General features: G+C 38.6%; 1 protein-coding gene across 16 annotated transcripts in view; it reads left to right on the forward strand.

Moving 5' to 3' along the window:
• Positions 1–19,344, forward strand: part of KIAA1217 (KIAA1217 ortholog) — a 349,470-nt gene that overhangs the window by 220,863 nt on the left and 109,263 nt on the right. The gene's annotated exons all lie outside the window — the stretch shown is intronic.

The following is a 19,344-nucleotide window of genomic DNA, read 5'->3' on the forward strand; positions in this document are numbered from 1 at the left end:
TAGTACTTGACCTGCTCTGTATTGAGATAGCAATCATTATAAACTCTGATATGGATTTATGCTTAATGATCCATCTTACATGGCTGTTCAACACCAGACAGACTGAATATCTGTCAACAGGCTAAACTTTCTTTGGTCAAGAAACTTGGTCTGTTAATATTTTATTTTCCTAGTGAAGTGTTATTCAAAGGTTTCTAGTTGATAGTTGTGAAGAAAATAAGATATAAAGCTCAAGTGAGAGCCTGTTGAAATTAGAGATGATGCGCAAGAGCTGTGTGAAAGCTCAGAGTAGATGTTAATGCAATCACCCATCATTATTCACTCTGCTTGGTATGGAGCTCAGTTCTGTGTAGAGGTGCACCAGAGATAGGTCTGTATAGACTGTATGTAGATAAGGTCTCACGTATCATTGTGCATCACATGCGTGTGAATTCCAAGCATTTGGGGAGTCAGAAACAGCCATTCCAGTTTTAGGTTTTATAGGTTTGTGTTTTGTTGGGATTTTTGTATTCTTTTAGTAATTTAATTATTTATATATTTTTAACGAGCCAGCAGGTTCTGGATCAATTAACTGAACGTATATGCATGTGCACTTACACACTTTATTTACAACAGCAGATACTCAGAGATCTTTCTTTAGTCTAGTAGAGTGAACTGTGCTTTTGCTTTCTATAGTGAAGGACTGTTCTGATGAGCCTGATAAAGCAGTTAATCTTCCTAGAAATTGATTTTTTCTTAAAAGAAGAGCCCCCGAGGAATTTTCAAGAGGCATGTAAGAATTTATTTCCACCTTTTTAAATTATTAAAAAGTTTGTAATAGGGCTCTGTGGGATAATAGCTTACCTCATACCTGGGGATGAAAAAATTCCAAGGATGGAGTGGTGGAGTAGAGATTTAGTCTTATGAACGACAAACTGTTAAACCCTTCAGATTCAAACAATGCAAGGGGCTGCCTGCAACTCAGAACTTTATATTTCTTTTTGTTTATAGATTTACAAAATGAGTTCAGAGAGGTTGTCTTTGGGTCTTCCTTTGGAGTGCAGCTGCAATGTAATTGTAAGGTACCTGTCAGGGAAGAGAGCACTGAGGGAAAGCAGTGATGACTGTTTTCAAATCATACATTTTTATACTGTGGGAAGAAAGCAATTACAGAAAGGTTAGCCTAGCTTATTATTCATGAGTTTTCTGAGCTTTTAAACAAATTGTTGTGCAAATGCTTATAATATCATCATCTTCTGTCTCTCAGAAGGTGTTCACATCCCCACACATGCAATAGATAAAGCAAACTTCCAAAAATAGCCATTCTGTTTGTGCTTGCAGTTCCAGATGATCTTGTTATGGCAACCGGAGTTATCTTTGGGCCTCATGGATCCTTTTCACACAGTTCCTATTACAGTTGGAAGCTGCTACTGTACTTTAGAACAGCCCTCTCCTTTTTGGGCGCCATGCTTGGGTTTCAAAGCCAAATGCAATTAAGTCATCCTGATTAGATCACTAGAGCCTTTAGAGAAATCTGCTCAGTAACATGCCTGAACTTTCACTATGGTTCCAAATGAATAAGTTTTTGGTATGTGACTTCTCTTTGAAATATGGAGCACTCTCTTTGCCTGAAGGAGTATCTGGTTTTGTGTAAACATGGAAGGTTTCAGACCATTTGAGGGACACAGTGCAGAATAATTTCAAATGTGCTAAAGGTCTGAAGCACATATTTCAGCAGTGTTAGTAACAGTGCTCTGCAGCTGCTTCATCTGCTGACAATTTTACAAATCACAGAATCACAGAACTGTAGGAGTTGGAAGGGACCTCAAGAGATCAAGTCCAACCCCTCTGCTAAAGCAGGTTCCTTACAGTATGTTGCACAGGAAAGTGTCCAGGTAGGTCTTTAATATCTCCATAGAAGGAGACTCTGCAACCTTCTTGGGCAGCCTGTTCCAGTGCTCTGGCACTGATGGTGAAGAAGTTCTTTCTAGTGTTAGTATGGAACTTCCTGCATTCCAGTTTCTGCCCACTGCCCCTTGTTCTACTGCTGCTTGCCCCAGAAAAGAGTCCACTCCGATCAACTTGACTCCCATGCTTTTGATGTTTATAAACATCAAACTCTCAACCTTCTCTTCTCCAGACTGAACAGCCCCAGGTTTCTCAGCCTTTCCTCATACAGGAGGTGCTCTAGGCCCCTTCATCATTTTTGTGGCCCCTCCACTGGACTCTTCATAGGAAATTATTGAATGGGGGAGCCCAGAACTGGACACAGCACTCATGACGTGGCCTCACCAGGGCAGAGTAAAGGGGGAGGATAACCTCCTTCAACCTGCTGGCCACGCTCTTTTTAATGCTCCCCAGGATACCATTGCCTTCTTGGCTACAAGGGCGCACTTCTGGCTTGTGGCCAACCTGTTAGCCACCAGGATCCCCAGATTTTTCTATGCAGAGTTCTTTTCCAGCAGGTCAGCCCTTAACTTGTACTGTTGCATGTGGTTATTCCTCCCCAAGTGTAGGATTCTACACTTGCTCTTGCTGAACCTTATCAGGTTCCTCTCTGCCCAGTTCTCCACCCTCTCCATGTCTTGCTGAATGGCAGCACAGACTTCTGGTGTGTCAGCCAGTCCTCCCAGCTTCATATAATCAGGAACCTTGCTTACTCTGTCCCCTCATCAAGGTCATCGATGAAGATGTTGAAAGAGACCATACCCAGCATCAACCCCTGGTGAACACCACTAGTTATAGATCTCCAGCTAGAGTTTGTGCCGCTGATCTCTGAGCTCTGCCAGTGGAGCCAATTCTCAACCCACCTGACTGTCCACTCATCTATCCTACACTTTCTAAGCTTCACTACCAGGATGTTGTGGAAGAGAGTGTCAAACACAGTTCCTCCTCCCTAACACATCTGATAGGACCTTCCAGGCAGCACTAGCTGAGATTCGTCACTCCTTTGTCCTTACTGTATGTGGCCCTGAGTGCATTCAGCAATAGGTATAAAGTCTTCAAGTGCATCTTCCTACTCCCAGATGCCTGCGCTCCTATGATACACCAGAATCCACCAGAGTAGTAACCAAATGTTGTGAAGGATTGCACATTGGATATTGAATAGTCTCAGTGCAATAGATAGCTTTGGGGTATCAATTACCAGCAAATGTGAATCCTTGCAGAAAATACCACTTTACTTTGAAAATTATGGACAGTTTTGCATGCTAAGTGCCAGCTGCTTTCTTTGACAACTTCTGTTGTCATTGCAATGGTCCTTAGGACAGTCTACATACGATATGGGAATGAATGGCCACTGGATACGTAGTTTTACCTTTCATGTCTTCATGTAGGTAAGACATGGACTTAAAAATACAGGGAGCAGATTGAAAGTAATGATGATGAAAATACAGATATAAAACTGTGAAGACAAAATACACAGAAGAAATCCCCTAAGCATCTGATACTGTCAGCTGTGCCTCCACCTACTTGATGATAGTTGGCTCGTTTCTTGAGAATGCCCTGACTTTGTTTTTGTTTGTTTGTTTTCAGTGCTAGATATTCAGAGAGAGTTACTGAAGACTTAATCACAGCCCAAACTGTGTTAGGCCAGCAGAATTAGACTGCTTGAGAATATTCAAGAGCCAAAATATGTCTCTGAGCTCACCAACGTTGTTGTTTATAGCTCATCCTCAGTTTAGTAAATAGTAAGCAGCTTTTTTTCTTAGCTAAGATCTGAATACTTATTGGCAAGCTGAACCTGTCTTGTTTACTCCTAGGTAAAGCAAACAGTTGCAGCTCAACCTTAAATAGTGTGATGAGAACTGTGTGCTGTATTTAGCAAGTAAATATAAGCATGTTCATGAGAGACCTGAAAATGGCCACTGAAAATTCAAAGTAAAGATTGGTAATTGTCCACATTCTTTCTTTTATTCCCTGGGGCATCAAATTAATAAATGATAGTTAACACCAGGCTGACATTTTGGAGGATTCTTGTTTTAGAAGCCAGACGGTTAGAGCTACTTATTTGCAGAGTTCCAAGCCTTTGTTTGCAGTTCACAGAAATACGACGTTACTGCTTTATATTTTACATAAGCTTCATGCCCCTGAAGTCAACTGTATGAATGGTTGACTTTTTCCTTCCAGCAAAACGTGTACTTCACAGAAAGCATTTTTGTGTGCTTTTCTGAAGCATTCCATTTAAAATAAGAAAATCAAGTAATGGAATGATGGCCTGAAATATAGTTGGCAACATTTTAGACTTTAGTGCTGAAATGCATTTCTTTTGCAGTAAGTTTACTAAAATGCCTTTCTTTGCAACCACCAGTGCCATAAGAATGCTGTGGTACTTGCTCTGAAGGTCATATTTATTAACAAGAAAATAGTAATTGGAAAAGAGATAAAGCACAGTCTGTTGCTTTAGAAATTATTCTTTGAATTGGCCAATTTTCAACTGTAAGGAGCTCTTGAAGGATTTTATCCCTCATACCTTTTTTTTTTTTTTTTCCCAGCAGCACACTAGTAAAAGGGTTCTTGTGAGGTTTCTGTATTTTCAATAGACAGAGGAAATCTAAATTGCCTCTAGGCACTTTCTTACTTCTAATGAATTAAGCCTGATCCAGAGTGAATACACACAAAATGGAAAGATACAGTTTGGAATTGTGTTTTACTGTTAATACAGGATGTTGTGAAATAGTAGATTCAGGCATTAGGAATGCAGCACTTTGAGGTGGTAGTTGTGACTGTACTTGCTGCAATTTGAAAGCATTTTCTGCAGGTCTTTATCAGTTAACTTTTATTGCTATTTCTTTTCCCATGATGAAGAAGCGGAAGACCCCTTTCTGGCAAAGAAAATTGTCCCTGTAAGTTATGCTGCTCTAAGAAAGGGTTGCCCTCTTGTATCCTGCTATTCCATATCCACCATAAAGATTTTTATGTTTAGACTGTTACTGCAGAAACTGTCGAGTTGGAGACTTTGTTTTTCCTTTCTTTGTGCTGCCATCAGTTTTAATGGAACAGTGTATGACAATGGAGGAGATGGACTTTATCTTACCTGAAAATGAATTTCTCCAGTGCTGTAATATATTGCGATTGCACTATTAAAATACTATTTTATTCAGAAAAGAAAATATTAAAAACACTCAAAAAATATCAGACAATTTTTAAGATCTCTGTGAAGGCTAAGTATGGTCTGGATCAGCTGTTCTGAGCTATGGCCCATGGAGGGTTTGATGGCACTCTAAGGGACAGACTGATTCTTAACATACAAATGACTTCCTGCTGTAAATTAGAAGTTACCTCTATTCCATATATTTCCATTTATTTTTTTCCCATGTAAGTGGTTGCAGTATTTGATGTGTGCAGTGCACACGAGTGCAATCCATGCAATGCCATCACAAGGGCCTTGAGTAAAAGACTGGTATGCAGTGGAGTAGAGCTCCTTGCTTCTCCTAATGATCTGCCTTGCTTTGATAATGAGTCAAGTGGTTGGAGATCTGGAAAAAAACTGTTCCCTGCTGATTTCCCTTGGTGCAGAGAACATCCTGGTTTAAGGATGTGTTGCTGCATAGACAAATCCCATGAAAGCAAGTGAAGGGTGCTTTCAGGAGCTGTGTTTCAGAGATTCTTGCATTGCTGATGGCCTCCTTCAGACTGCCCAGCATGGAGCAATTTGGGAGAGCCCCGCAGCTACCTTAACTTATCAGAGCCACAAGATGGGTTTTATGAGCTCAGCTTTTAGTTCAAAGTGGCTGGCAGCTACTTGCTTTTGACATCTCTGCAGCTGAAATCAGGCGTATCCCATCTCCTGATGTGTGGTCTGGAGTTTGGAGGCTCATCTGGAAAGCGGTTGGCTCACCTTGTGAAGGTTAGCAGTTGGTAGGGCTTTGTTTGTTTGCTTAAAATACCAGGAGTACGCAAACTTTTTGCCCTGCTACTTGGACCATGTTTGTAACACATCTTTCTCAGTTCAAACACAACAAATACAGTTGCTGCTGATGCAGGCTTTAATAATCTGCTATCTATCACAGTAACTCCAGAGGAGATTTTTTCAAAGGGTAAGTACTGTTTGGGGGTTTTGCTCCATTTTAAATGCTGTGTACCAAGGATTTGTTCTGGATTGCACATTATCATTATTTGTTTAATATTTACTAAGGCATAAAGGGAGTTTAAAGTTACCCGCTTTCAGAAAACATTTTATTCCAAGTTTCTATTAAATGTTTTGTGTAAACAAGACTTGCAGTCTCTGCTAACTAGGTTGAAGGAGTTTGTGATGTGAGAGTGTAATGTCTACAAAATGCTTTTAAGGATGTTTTGGGGGTGATTTTTTTTTTTTTTTTTTTTTTTTTTTTGTGCTTTTAGGCCACATAAAATATTTTTTTCATTTTAATTTGATTTCTAGGCACATAAAAAAAAGCAGAAGAGTATATAACTAATTTAGAAACACTTTTCTAGATGTTCTTCGCTTACTATTTTTACTCCATATTATTTAGTTGCATGCTTTTGTCTCATTGCTCTTGATAGAACAATATCAGTTCTCCTTCTATGCAAAAGTTGCCTTAGATAAAATTGCTTAAAATTTCTCCATGAAAATTTTCCTAAAAGCTCACCCTTTTTCAGACAAATAGATTTAAATGAATTTTCTAAAAAAAAAAGATACTAGATGTTAGGAAAGAATCTAAGTGGTCATTTTTAACAACAACAAACAGTCCATCCATTCGCATCCCAGAGGGGTACATTGAATAATAGATTTCTTGAATTACATCAGTGAATTAGAAGAGGCAATTAAGTATTGTTGCTACTGGCTATTTTTGCTATGCTTTGTTGTCTTCTCCTATTAGAGCTCTATCAGAGATATAGATGTAACATGAAATTATTTATTACTAGCTTCTGAAATAATCAAATGATTAGTTCTTTTTAGAATTCAGTGTTCCCTGAGGAGAACAAGACATAAATGTATCTTTCAGCAGTGCTTATTGTGTCATTGCCGTATTGGATGCTATCAAAATTAGTAGCCACTTATTAAGTTCCTGAGATAAGCAGAACAGAAAGCAAGTCAATCCATGTTAAAGCAGGTATGATCATCCACTGGATTTTTTTTTTCCACTTGGCTTTCTAATACTACCTAACCTTCAGTGAACTCCCTTTAACATCCGCTTTCATAGAATTTTCTCTAATCCACTTTCATAGGCAGATTGGGGTTTCTGTGTGATTTTTAGAAATGGAGGAATAATGATGCTTCTGGGAATTTCAATAACTAGAGAAAATGACTGACAATGGAGATTTGTTTAAGAAGGTTAAATGGATGTTAGGGTAACACAATCAACGTTAATAGATGTCTGGAATATTTCACTGTCTTCATAAGGATTTAAGTATTCCCTCTTCAGTTGCTCAGATTAGATTATCTCTTCAATTTCAAATTACTTTTGTCCAGAATTTCTAGGATTTTAAAAAATTTAGAAGTTCATAGAATCATAGAATTGTTTGAGTTGGAAGGGAGATGAGAGGTCACATAGTCCAACTCCCTGACAAAGAACAGGGATACCTACACTAAATCAGGTGCTCAGAGCCCTATCCAGCCTGACTTTGAGTGTCTCGAAGCATGGGCCTTCTGCCACCTCTCTGGGCAACCTGTGCCAGTGCCCCACCACTCTTATTGTAAAAATACATTTCCTTACATCCAACCTAAATCTCCCTTCTTTTATTTTGAAACCATTTCCCCTCGTTCTATCACAGCAAACTCTGCAAAAGAGTCTTTCCCCTTCTTTCTTACAGCCCCCTGTAGATACTGACAGGCTGCTCTCAGCTCTCCCCAGAGCCTTCTCTTCTCCAGGCTGCACAGCCCCAGCTCTCTCAGCCTGTCCTCATAGGGAAGGAGTTCCATCCCTTGGGAACATTTCTGTGGCCCTCCTCTGAATGTACTCCAACAGGTCCTTATCTACCTGTTTCTGTCTTCTGCAGGAATCTACTGAAAGATCTTGTAATATGAAATACTTGTCATACACTGTTACCTGCAAGATTAAATATCTTTCCCTCTCCTTTCTGTGTGGATGGTAGCGTATTTCCCACACAATCAGCCTGGATATTACGTTCAGTTACAGCCAAGTCATCAATTTATGTTGTGAAAGGCAAGTAGAGTAGTGTAGCAAGGCTACACTATACTATAGTGTATAGTGTAGTAATAGAAGTATCTCAGAGTCATAATTCTCTCAATCAGAATTGCTACAAGCTTCAAATAAGAAGGTAATCCTTTGAGAAAAAAAAATGCACTTCTACAGTGCACAATGTTTGATCTCCCAGTTGCATCAGAGAATGTGAAGTCTTGATGTTTGGAAACACAATATGCGTTTCGCTGTTTAGATGATAAGAATGTGTGTCTATCCAACACAAATGGCAAGTGAATTATGAGAACCAAAAAGAAAAGGGGTGTTGTTTCATGGCCAAATCAGGAATATTTTTTTGCTTCAGGAGGTAAAACTTAACATGGTATAACTGCAAAGACATCAACACACATTTTCACGAAGTAAGGCACCTTCACCCATGTTCAGATAGACAACAAAGACCACTACCACTGCCAGTATATTTTACTTTAAAGTCATTTCCTACAGAAGCATCTATTGGAAGATGAATTATTCTCAAAATCTTCCTGAAAGAGCAGTATATTGGGATCCATTTTTTTCTCTTTGAATCTTTTAAATCCCTTTTTAAGGTTTAGAGATGCTCAAAGAGGACAGCACTGTAGGGATGAAATCCTGGCCCTCTTGTAAACTCTGTAGCAAAAAAGAAAAATTAGAAATCCATGAACTTCTGCAGAGTCAAGACTCTTTTTATGCGTGTATCTTTAAATTACAAGACTCATGTGCTTGCATAATTTCAGTAACCAGGCAAATGTTCAAATGCAAACCTACTTTATCTTCTGGCTACAGTATTTATTGACTAGCAAAGACTGGTGCCATGCAGTTAGAAAGGACTGAGATGCAGCTTTTTCAAATATTGCGTATATCTTTTTTGCTTGAACAGATAGCACTGTCTTTTGCTGAATTTAGGGGAGGATAACCATGGAGGAGTGTGATTTCATTGAATGCTCATGCAAGAGTAGAAGAAATTATGTACTGCTCATCTGGTTTTGTGTACTAAAGGTTACCTCATTTTGAATGTTTTACCTTTAATTTTTTTAATTTGGTGTATTCTCTGCAGCTTTAGGAATACTAATGTGTATGTACAAAAAGTAAATAAGCAATGAGAAAATGTTATGGAAATTCAACCATACATATTTTTTCACTGTATCTACCTCAAACATTCATAAGCTATACCTATTATCATCTTTTAGGTTTACTTTCTCTTTATTTTTGATGATTTTTCAATTATGAGTGGTGCTAAAAGTTGTAATTATAAAGAAAGATTTTCAATGAACAGAGATACTAAAAAGTAAGGAACCCAGCATGAGAAAGGCTTAAGCATCTGAAGAGAAGACACAAACAATATAAGAAAACAAGATTTTAGAAAACTGTTTCTCTTCATAGCACATGAGGGTATGGAATTGCACATTCCTTTCTACATGAGCATATTGTATTTCCTCCCCCACTTTTTCCTCCGAAAGACCTTAAACTGTATTGCAAATTATTATCCACTGGCGCAGGGCCTGGACCCCTTACAAGTTGGAAACCATTTTATATGCTGTAGATTCTTTTCAGTTTTAAAGCCCTGTGTTGGCTTGTGAACAGTAATGACGTCAACTTGAAATCCAACTTGAGCTCTGTACCCTGTTCTGTAAGTCTTGTAAAGCAAGTAGCATCCATGTATTGTTTCCAAATGGGATTGACTTGAACTGCCATTTCTGATGAATGAGCTGACGTTTTGGTTTGTTTATTATTGTTTTTTTGTTGTATCCCTTAAACGTGAATGGATAATTTTGGGAAGTATTTTTTCCAATATGTAATGAAACATGTTGCAGTGAGAATGGCATACAATATGTGAATTTGTCTCTCTCTCTATAAATCTGAAACTGAAATTAATATTTAAGTTTCCTTATCAATCAAAATGTGCAGAGTAATTTTACAATAGCGATGTCAAGATAATTTTCCATAAAGCAATGTTGGCTGACATTAATTAGTCCCTTATATCATAGCAGTGATATCTGATTGTATTAAAACCAAATTTACTTAGGACCTTGCAGACTGTCATTGTTTATATATAGAATTATCCGTACTTCGTATCTATCTGACTGATATGAGGTAGCTGATGCTACAAGATGATGAGACTGACTTATTCAGCTAGATTCCACTCTAATTACTCTATATGCTATTTAAGTGTGAACCGGTATATGCTGCACAAAGGCATTTTTGAACTTATATCTCTCTTGTAATTGTATAGATGACAGCTGAGTGTTTAAGAAAAAGGTGGACGAGAATAAATTCAGTTAATGATGAGATGGGCAGGCTTTTTATATTTGATATTGTCCAAAATTTTAGATGTTTTAAGAAAAAATTTAGGAGACAGAACCTCACTACTGTGCTGAGACTCCTGTGACCCTTGAAGAAGGTTAAGAGCAAATTTAACGTGGTACGCAAAAATGATACTTTTCTAAAGTAAGTTTTCCCTGCAGTGTGCTCGAAACTGTTTGTGGGTTAATTATTTCTGAAATCTTGTAAGCTTGATAGGTATTGTGAACTTCATTTTATATGGTGGGCCAAGGGCAAGAAATGGGATTTTATTAAGGACTGAAATGGGAACCAAAGCTTGGTAACTCTTGGTAACGTGAAAAACTGAGACTGAATATCTTTCCAGACCTGCTTAAACTGAAAAGGATCTGGAATTTTGGGGTGTGGGAGAGAATTAGAGCATGTTTGGAAGATTGCTGCTGTGAATTGCATACAGTACTTAAGCAAAACAACTGACACATTTCTCTGTGGTCAAGGGAATTCTGGTCAGTGGAAGGTTTTGAAAGTGCTTTAGTATATGAGGAAATAATTAATAAAAGAACACCTGACAGCGAATAGTTTTGCCACTACAGTTTTGCGTTGATTTATCTTAGCAAGATCACCCTTGATGAGTGCTCTCCAAATCATTTCTCCACTACAACCTATTTGCTTAAAAGAGCTTAGATCCATTGACGTGCACAAATGAATTAGTTTCTGGCTTTCCGTAAGAGTGAGCACAAATGCAGTCTACTGGGTATAGTTTTGTAGCATCATGGTGCAGGTAGGTATTATACTTCACGAGCTCTTGCCTAAAATTTCAAGGTCAGTAGTTAAAATGGTAGTTGTTGGCAGATACCTGCAGTACCCATAATTTAGAGTTGTTGGAAAACCTGATGCTGTTATATCTTATGAAGGAATCCAACAGAAAGATAAAACATAATCTGTGTAAAACCACAATTTTTATCATGCTTTCCCGTATCTTCTTCTTTTGGGTGAGGAGGGAAGAGCAACTCCTGCAACCTTGTTTACTTCGTGTATCTTTTATAAGGTTTAATAGGATGAACTGATTACTGCTTAGAAAATCAGTTACATTTAATCAATAGTGAAGCCAAAATGAAGTTTAAAAAGGAAGAATTCATAAAAGAAACATTACCATTCAATCTGAGCAATGGAAGAAGACAAGGCCATGCACTTTTTTCAGCATTTCAGATGTTTTTCTCTGTAAGCCATCAGTTGTCATTGCATACACCATACTGCGCTTTTCGATAGTGATTGTTGGACGAATAACCACATCAGTGAGTTCAAGTGAAGTTGAGAGGAAAATGCCACAGAAAAATGAGAAGAAAAAACTGTATTCTTTACACATCATACTTTTTCTATTATTCTTTCTTATGTTTCAAAATTCTGAAGACAGCTCGTGCAATTATTTTCATTCTTAGGTCATCGTTGTTTCTTAATCCTTTTATAAAGATTCATAATCACATTTTGTTATTTATCTTCACTGATGTATTGTGATTCCAAGAAGAGATGATAGTGGTAGAGAGAAGTGAATGAGTAATAGGGGAGACAGACTATTGGAAACAAAAATACTGTGTCTCAAAAGTGAAGTAGTTACAATAAGAAATATAGAGAACATTCTTGTCATTTAACTTAGTAAAGTTTAGTGTCTGAATCCATGTTTAAACTGCCAGATACTTGAGCTATATAGATATATAGATAGCTCTAAAAGTAATGACTTCTATTTATTTCCATGGAAACTACAACAGATACAAAAAGCACAACAATATTATTTAATAGAGCAAATATTCCTCTACAAAATGATATTTTTCAGCATAGTCACCACCATTAGCTATGCATTTTTCCCAGCAATGAACAAAAGACTACATGCTGCACATATAAAAATCTGCACCCATGGAGGTGACCCACTGTTTCACAGCTGCCATGTAGATGTCATCATTACTAGGAAAACGTTGTCCCTGCAGTCCATCCTTCATTGGCCCAAATGGATGGAATTTAGGAAGCACAAAATCCAGACTGTACTCTGGGTGTGATAGGACAGTCCAACCAAGATTGGTAATGTGCTCCACTGTCTTCAAACTGGTATGGGACCAGGCATTCTTGTGTTGCAAGAGAAAGGACGTCTTGTTGTCTGGCCTGACTCTGCAAGTTTGAGCCTTCAGCTTAGACAGTGTTAGTCAGAGCTGGTGGTTTGTCTGGATTTCAGGAAGTCCGGAATGATCACCTCTTTTCTATCCCAAAAGACAGTGCACATTTCTTTGGCCACTGAGGGCAACGTCTTGAACTTTTCCTTCAACAGGAAATTCACATGTCGCCTCTCCATGGACTGCTGTTTTGACTCCAGCTCAGGGTGCTGACACCACATCTCATCACCAGTAATGATACGATCCTGGAAACTGCCACCTCCAGCCTCAAAAAATCATAGAACAGTTTGGGTTGAGAGCCTCAAGGATCATCAAGCTCCAATCCCAGCTTCATACTGATTCAATAGGTCCTGACAAACTTGCAAATTATGTTCTTTCTATTTCTGCTTGCGTATTTGTGGGACCTATCTGGTGCAAACTGTACTCCAGCATTGCCACTGTCATTTCCAATGCATTGGAACCACTATTCAGCTCCATACACAGTTCCCTGGTTATAATTAGTGTGGATGAGCTGCTTGAGATGCTCTTCATTTTGTAGTGTGACAGCTGGCCACTTGAGTGTGGCTTGTCTTTCACATCACTGTTGCCACTGTTGAAATGCAGTACCACCTCCTCACTGTGCTCACGTCCACTGTCGGGCCTCCATAAACATTCAATAAGCATCAGTGAGTATCAGTGGGTGCCATTTTATGCACACCTTTGCTTCATCTGCACTTTCATGTCACACTCCGTTCTGTCAAGCCTCCCCTCTGCTGCCATCTGTCACATGGCAAAAAACGTAATGGAATATTGGTAGAAGGTTCAACCTCTACTGCCATACCACCAACATTTTCCTCTGATATGGGCCGATGTAGTTAAAGTAAGAGGCATTACTTTTGGAGCAGCCCTTGTTTCTGTGTGATTTAAAATGCCTAATCTGACTATTACCTTAAAGTTGGTTGTTTCCCTTAAAATCTTACTGGAATTAATGGGTGACACAGTGTTTTCTTTATTGAGGTACCTGGTTGCAGACTTGTATGCATCATGCAACAAGCTTTGAGATTTTCTATTACTGTTTCTTTAGTTTTCCGTGTCTGTACAATTAAGCTTTTAACTTGCAGAATTTTGACACACACACACACACACACACACACACACACAAGAAAAGATGCTAGTTCAGATCCACAGGTTCATATCAGGTTAATATTACCTCAGAGAAACTCAACCAAATTGACATTTTTTTTCTTGCCTGCACCAAACGTTTTTTTTCCTGTTTCACTTCATAGTGATACTTGAATAACTGTAGAAGGGATCAAACACATCATAAATACTAAAATTATTTATTCATTTATTGTCTTGGTTACTTTTATATAGAAGAAGGAAGGGAAGGGAAGGGGCTGATGAGATATTAGAGCACAGTCTTACAGATTATTGAAGATCAACCAAATAAGTTCAAGTCCAATTTTGTTTAAGAAAATACTCTTGTGGACTTCTCATATTCTTAATTACATACATATCTTAAAGCAAAATTCAATTATAGAACCAAGACTGCAACATGAAGGACCTACCCTGAAGGACCTTGCTTAAAAAAACAACAACAAACAACCCAAAAAAGCCCCAAAGCTATTAAGTTACTTCATGTGAAAAAGAAATGATTTTTTTTCTGTCATAGTAGCCATACAATGTGGAGTACAGATACAATACTGTATTTCTGCTCAGGCAGTGCAAAAATATGGAGCTGTGATATGGTATCTCCACATAGGCAGAGTGACAACAGAAAAGGGAAGGCTGTGTGACTCTAGAGATCTTCTGTACTCCTTGATGACCAAACAGTTATTAATTTTACAGGTGCAACTATTTTATTTCCCTACAAATTATGATTTGGAATATGATTTGGATTCCTTTGAGATATTTTAAAAGTTCTCCTTTTCTAGTTGTTTGATTTGAATTTTTATTAAATATTTTATAAAATTGTATTATTTCAGCTTTAGTCCTCCCTAAAATTGAATGAAGCACAATTTTTCAGTAATTTTTTTACAAAGGCCGAGGGGAAAAAAAAAGATAAAAATGACAGCAGAAAGGAGATTCTTTTAACTTTTTTTGTTGTTTAGGAATTTTCAAAAATACAGTTTGCCAAGGTAACAAACATTTTCAGCTATCATGTTCAATGAGTGAGAGCCAAACAACTCACTGTGAGGGATGCTGTAAATCCTGAAAAACAAGTAGTCCTAACCTTTCTGGGGCCCTCTTGCTTTATTCTCCTCCCTCTGACTGCATTCCGTGTTTACATTTGACTGGTCTTTTTGTTTCTCTGCTTCCTTTTTGGACCCTTCTGGCCATCTCCACTTTTTCAGCAGTTGCATGCCTGTTTCCTGCAGGTTGCTTGTAGTTAACCCTGTACATTGTCTCCGTATTTTCATGTGATAAAAGACTTCACTCTTTCCCTGGCAAAAAAGCCAGGTATCTGTGCATTAAAATTTCTGTCAGAAAAATGCCTGTTGCCTGAATCAACTGAGTTTTCCCATCCCATCACTGTTGAACAATAACACTTTCTTGTATCTTCCCTACAAAACCATTGTGCACAGGAAATAAGCAGTTGATCTTCATTTCCTTTCCTCATTCTCAAGCTGTTTAAGAAGACCTCTGAGTCAGCATCTCATTTTGTCATGTATCATCATCTACACACTCATCTCTAGCCTGTTGTGCTTTATCATTTACCTCCAGTGTCAGCTGATTGCATGTCTCTGCAGGATCTCACCCAGAGATGTAAGCCTAGGAAACACTAATTGGCACTGTAATGTCCTGGCTAACCTGACTTTGCTTCATACCAAACCTCTGTGCATATCTCTTATTTTAGCCACTTCTTGTCCTGGCAGCAATGTCATCTTCCTGGGCGACCCATGATAAATGTAGTGTGTTTAATGTATTCTTCCTTTGTAAAGACTACCTTTTCGAAATCCATCAGGAACATAAATCAAGTGACTGTTACATGGGCTGGGAAAAAAAGAGAAGCATAGCATTCTCCTCGATATGTCCACTTTTGCAGCACTGCCAGTACCTCAGTGAAAGGCACTTCGAATTGTATCAGCACTGTCAGCAAGAATTGCAGGGCTGCATTCCTGCTGTGGGAGCACACTGCACTCCCAACACCATTCTGTGACATTATTTCAGGCTGACTCAGAGGGACAGATGTCTCCTACTAAATCATCAACACAAGTGTCTCCAGCATCTGCTTTTTCCTTTGGAGACTTAACATTTCAGTGTTCAACAGGCCTGATCCTGCTTAAAGTGCTGAATACTTTCCTTTGATCTGCTTAGCAAGCAGATCCCACAAGGCAGGCATACCTTTCATTTACCTTTGTTTTGAAGGGCCTGGAATAATGACCAGCACAGTCAGTCAGCCTCGAGATATTAATCCTTGTCCTCCCTAAGTTACTGCATGCTAACCCTTTGAGTACTACCTTACAGCACTGTTCACCAGTCATTTCTCAGGACTCAGTTTGATGACATTCCCCACATTCCTTGCATCTTTGCTTTCCTCTGATGACTTTTAGCTTTCTACACCTTTTCCCAGGGCAACGGCTCACTCTATTTAGGCTTAAAGTTCAAAAGCAACATGTTTGGCAGCTGTTTCATTTCTCCATGGTACTTTTCTCATTATTGCAGATACTGGCTCCTGAAATCGTTTTTTCTTCATGTAGCATCCCATCCTGCTCGCACCTACTGTTAGTGAAGTTGTGCAAACATTCATTAACTGGATGTGGTGGCTCAAGCTAAGTCTTCCACTCTTTTTCTTGGCCTTTAACTTTTTCTGCTTTTCTCCAGAAGAAATTACTTAGGCTCTATTGTTGATTTTCTCCATATCAACTTTCCACCTGCCTGTAGTTACAGGTTTCTTTCACATTAGCCCAAGAGTTGGTACCACTTATATTCCTCTTTCCTCCACTCTGCTCTGCTCTGCTCTGAGGGCCTTTGGTGGCAGACAGCAAAAACCCCTGCCATCGCCCAGCTCACTGGAACTCACGTCATGCTGGTGAAGCTGATCAAGTGTGGTTCATTCAAACTAGCTAATCCCATGTCTGGGATAGAAGGCACAGGCCCTGCGTGACTTAGTTTAGTAGGAGGTGCAGGATCCTACTTACTGGCCACCAGAGGTTGCTCAGAGCACATTAGTTGAGTGTTCAGTGCTCCACAGCTCTTTAATTCTTATAAGTCCCATCCATGGTTTGTTAATCTTCTGTGGAATTTTCTTCCACATCCTGTTTTTCCCCTCATGTAGGTTATTCGCTCTGATGCCTCACATCTCTGAAGTACATTCATGGAGTCAGCAAGGGAAACTGGAGATGGGGCTTGTCACAGGAACCTGTACCTGGGATGTGGAGATAGCAGCCTTTGCTGCATGTGGAAGTTGCTAAGTTCTTCTTGAATTCATTTCCTATCATTGTGTGCTATATATATCCCCAGGCATGCCCACAGTTAGAAAAAAATAAAAACTCCTCTACAGTCTAGGAGCAAAGGAAGAAATAGATGTTTTCCCTCTTTAAATACACTTGAGGTCACCAGACTTCTGATGAAGGCATCGATGCGGTGTCGAATTTGGAAAGGAATATAGAAAGTTAAGAAATATTTTGGAAAGTTCCAAATGAGGCCATGCTTCAGGTTTGGAGTCAGATCCAACTATCATCAAATTTCATTCATAATAAGATCTTTCTGTGGGTTGCAGCAATAGCCTTGATTATATTTCTCCCATGTGGGCATGTCTGGATCTTCTTTAGGTGATCCAAAGTTGGCTGTATAGTATCAAGGAGGCCTCTTTTGCCTCTGGGTGCAGAAGTCAGTGTTCTGCTGCACTGCTGGTGTCATTTGGTGTTTGGGTGTGTTTCATTTTTTCCTGCCAGACTGTTTATACAGAGATAGCTATTTCTTAATTCTGCATCACATGCAACACCATAGCATTTTAGAATGACTCTGGTAAAAGGAGAGAGTGACTCCTAGATGGACCAGTTTCATGTATTTTAACTATGAATCTTCACCTATTTGCTTTAGAATTAAAATAAATGCATTGTTCAAAGAGGGGGGAAAAGAGCAATATTTTCCCTGAATTAGGGATGGGGTCCCTCATTTCCTAATTTCTTTTGGGAATAGGAAATTCCAGAGAAAGAGCACATAGTTGTAATTCCCCACGAGCATGTCAAGACTTGAGGAAACTATATAGCTTCCATTGGTTTTATGCAGTGTCTTTAGGGAGGGTGACTGATGCTCTCTTTTGACTCAGCCATTCTGCAAAATAACAGCCCTTCCAAATTGTGGTCTTGAAATGTAATGCAGACCAAGCTTCAAGCAGAAATGCATTTTGTCCATTGGAAATCTCACATATTTGGCAATGGGGTTTTGTCCTTAGAAAATCCATATTTTTTTATTTTTTAAATTAGAATAGTTTAATTAAAGGTCAGACAGAATTTTTCAGGTTTGTGGTTCGGTGACATTATAAATGCATGGAAAACCATTAGCAACAGACTGTTTTGTCTTTGTGGTTTGGAACTGGAGTTTATCCAGTTGTTGCCGGAAGGCTACATTTAATTTGTACTGTGTTTGCATAAATGGCCTATTCGTAAAAATCGCATTTTACTTCAACAATTGTAAATGATGCATTTATCACAGGGAGAAAAATGATCTATTGTTCTGTTTAAATAGAACAGTACTGCCCTTCCAAAGTATCCAATGGAAACTAATGAAAAATCTTAGTATACATACTTGAATGTCTCTTATCTTGTCCCCACCATCAACACTCATATGCTCATATTCCCTGGATTTCTAAAATTTAAGAGATTCTTGGATTTTCTCTCTTACTTACGATGTTGGCATTGTAAGTTACTTGCTACGTAAGATTCTTTAACAATGATGCCCTTGTTATCAGTGCAGTGGCAATGATTTGCCCAGCGCGAATAGTTCCATGTTGTAGTGGCACAGCAGCTGTCATGGGAGCCTGGTGCTGGCTGAGGGGAATCCAGTGCTTGGAGAAGGTTGTTCAGAGAGTAGCATGCAATCTCCTCCACCCTGCACCCCGCAGGCAAATGAAGTCTAAGCAGAATATAGGACTTCTGCCTGTAAGGTCTCAAACATCAGTAGGCAATTTGCCCTCCAGTTTGCATCTCATTCATGTGTTTGGAGAATTATATTTGTTTATTTGAGGTTGTTTTTTTTGTTTGTTTGGTTGGTTGGTTTTTTTTTGTTTTTTTTTTTTTGTTTGTTTTGTTTTGTTTTTTGTTTTTTTTTTGCTTTTAAACCCATTTAGCACATCTTCACAGTCTATGTTCTTTATGATCAGTTGTGGAATAGTTAAGAGAGACATAATTGGAGAACACTTCTTAGTCATACCATAGTTTATCTTTTATTCTTTTTTTAAGTTGGGTTAATCAAGAGTAATATAATATTGCTAAGTTGTGCTGAAAGGATTCCATGTCTCTGTAGTAAGTGAGAAACTCACTCTGTAGTACAATGACTGCTACCAACTCTGGCCAAGAATTCTATCATTCCTTTGGAAGAATGCATATTTTACAATTTCTTGTCAGATGCAGTTGCTACATATATTTTTTTGAATCTGTGTGGCTAAACTCTCTGCCATTAAGTCTTTTATCAGGAAAAACTTTCTCAGCCTCTTTGACTTACCACCACATGTAGCATATTTGAATTGAGTCCAGAAAAAGGTTCTGAGAATACTGCATATTAAGCCTTGAGAGAACATGTTGCTCCCTAACACACATGCCTTTCCTTTATTCTTCTCTTCTCTTCTCTTCTCTTCTCTTCTCTTCTCTTCTCTTCTC

The sequence above is a fragment of the Lagopus leucura genome, unplaced genomic scaffold, assembly GCF_019238085.1.
Source record: "Lagopus leucura isolate 7727_CA_CO unplaced genomic scaffold, USGS_WTPT01 Super-Scaffold_100157, whole genome shotgun sequence".
Taxonomy (NCBI): Eukaryota; Metazoa; Chordata; class Aves; order Galliformes; family Phasianidae; genus Lagopus; species Lagopus leucura.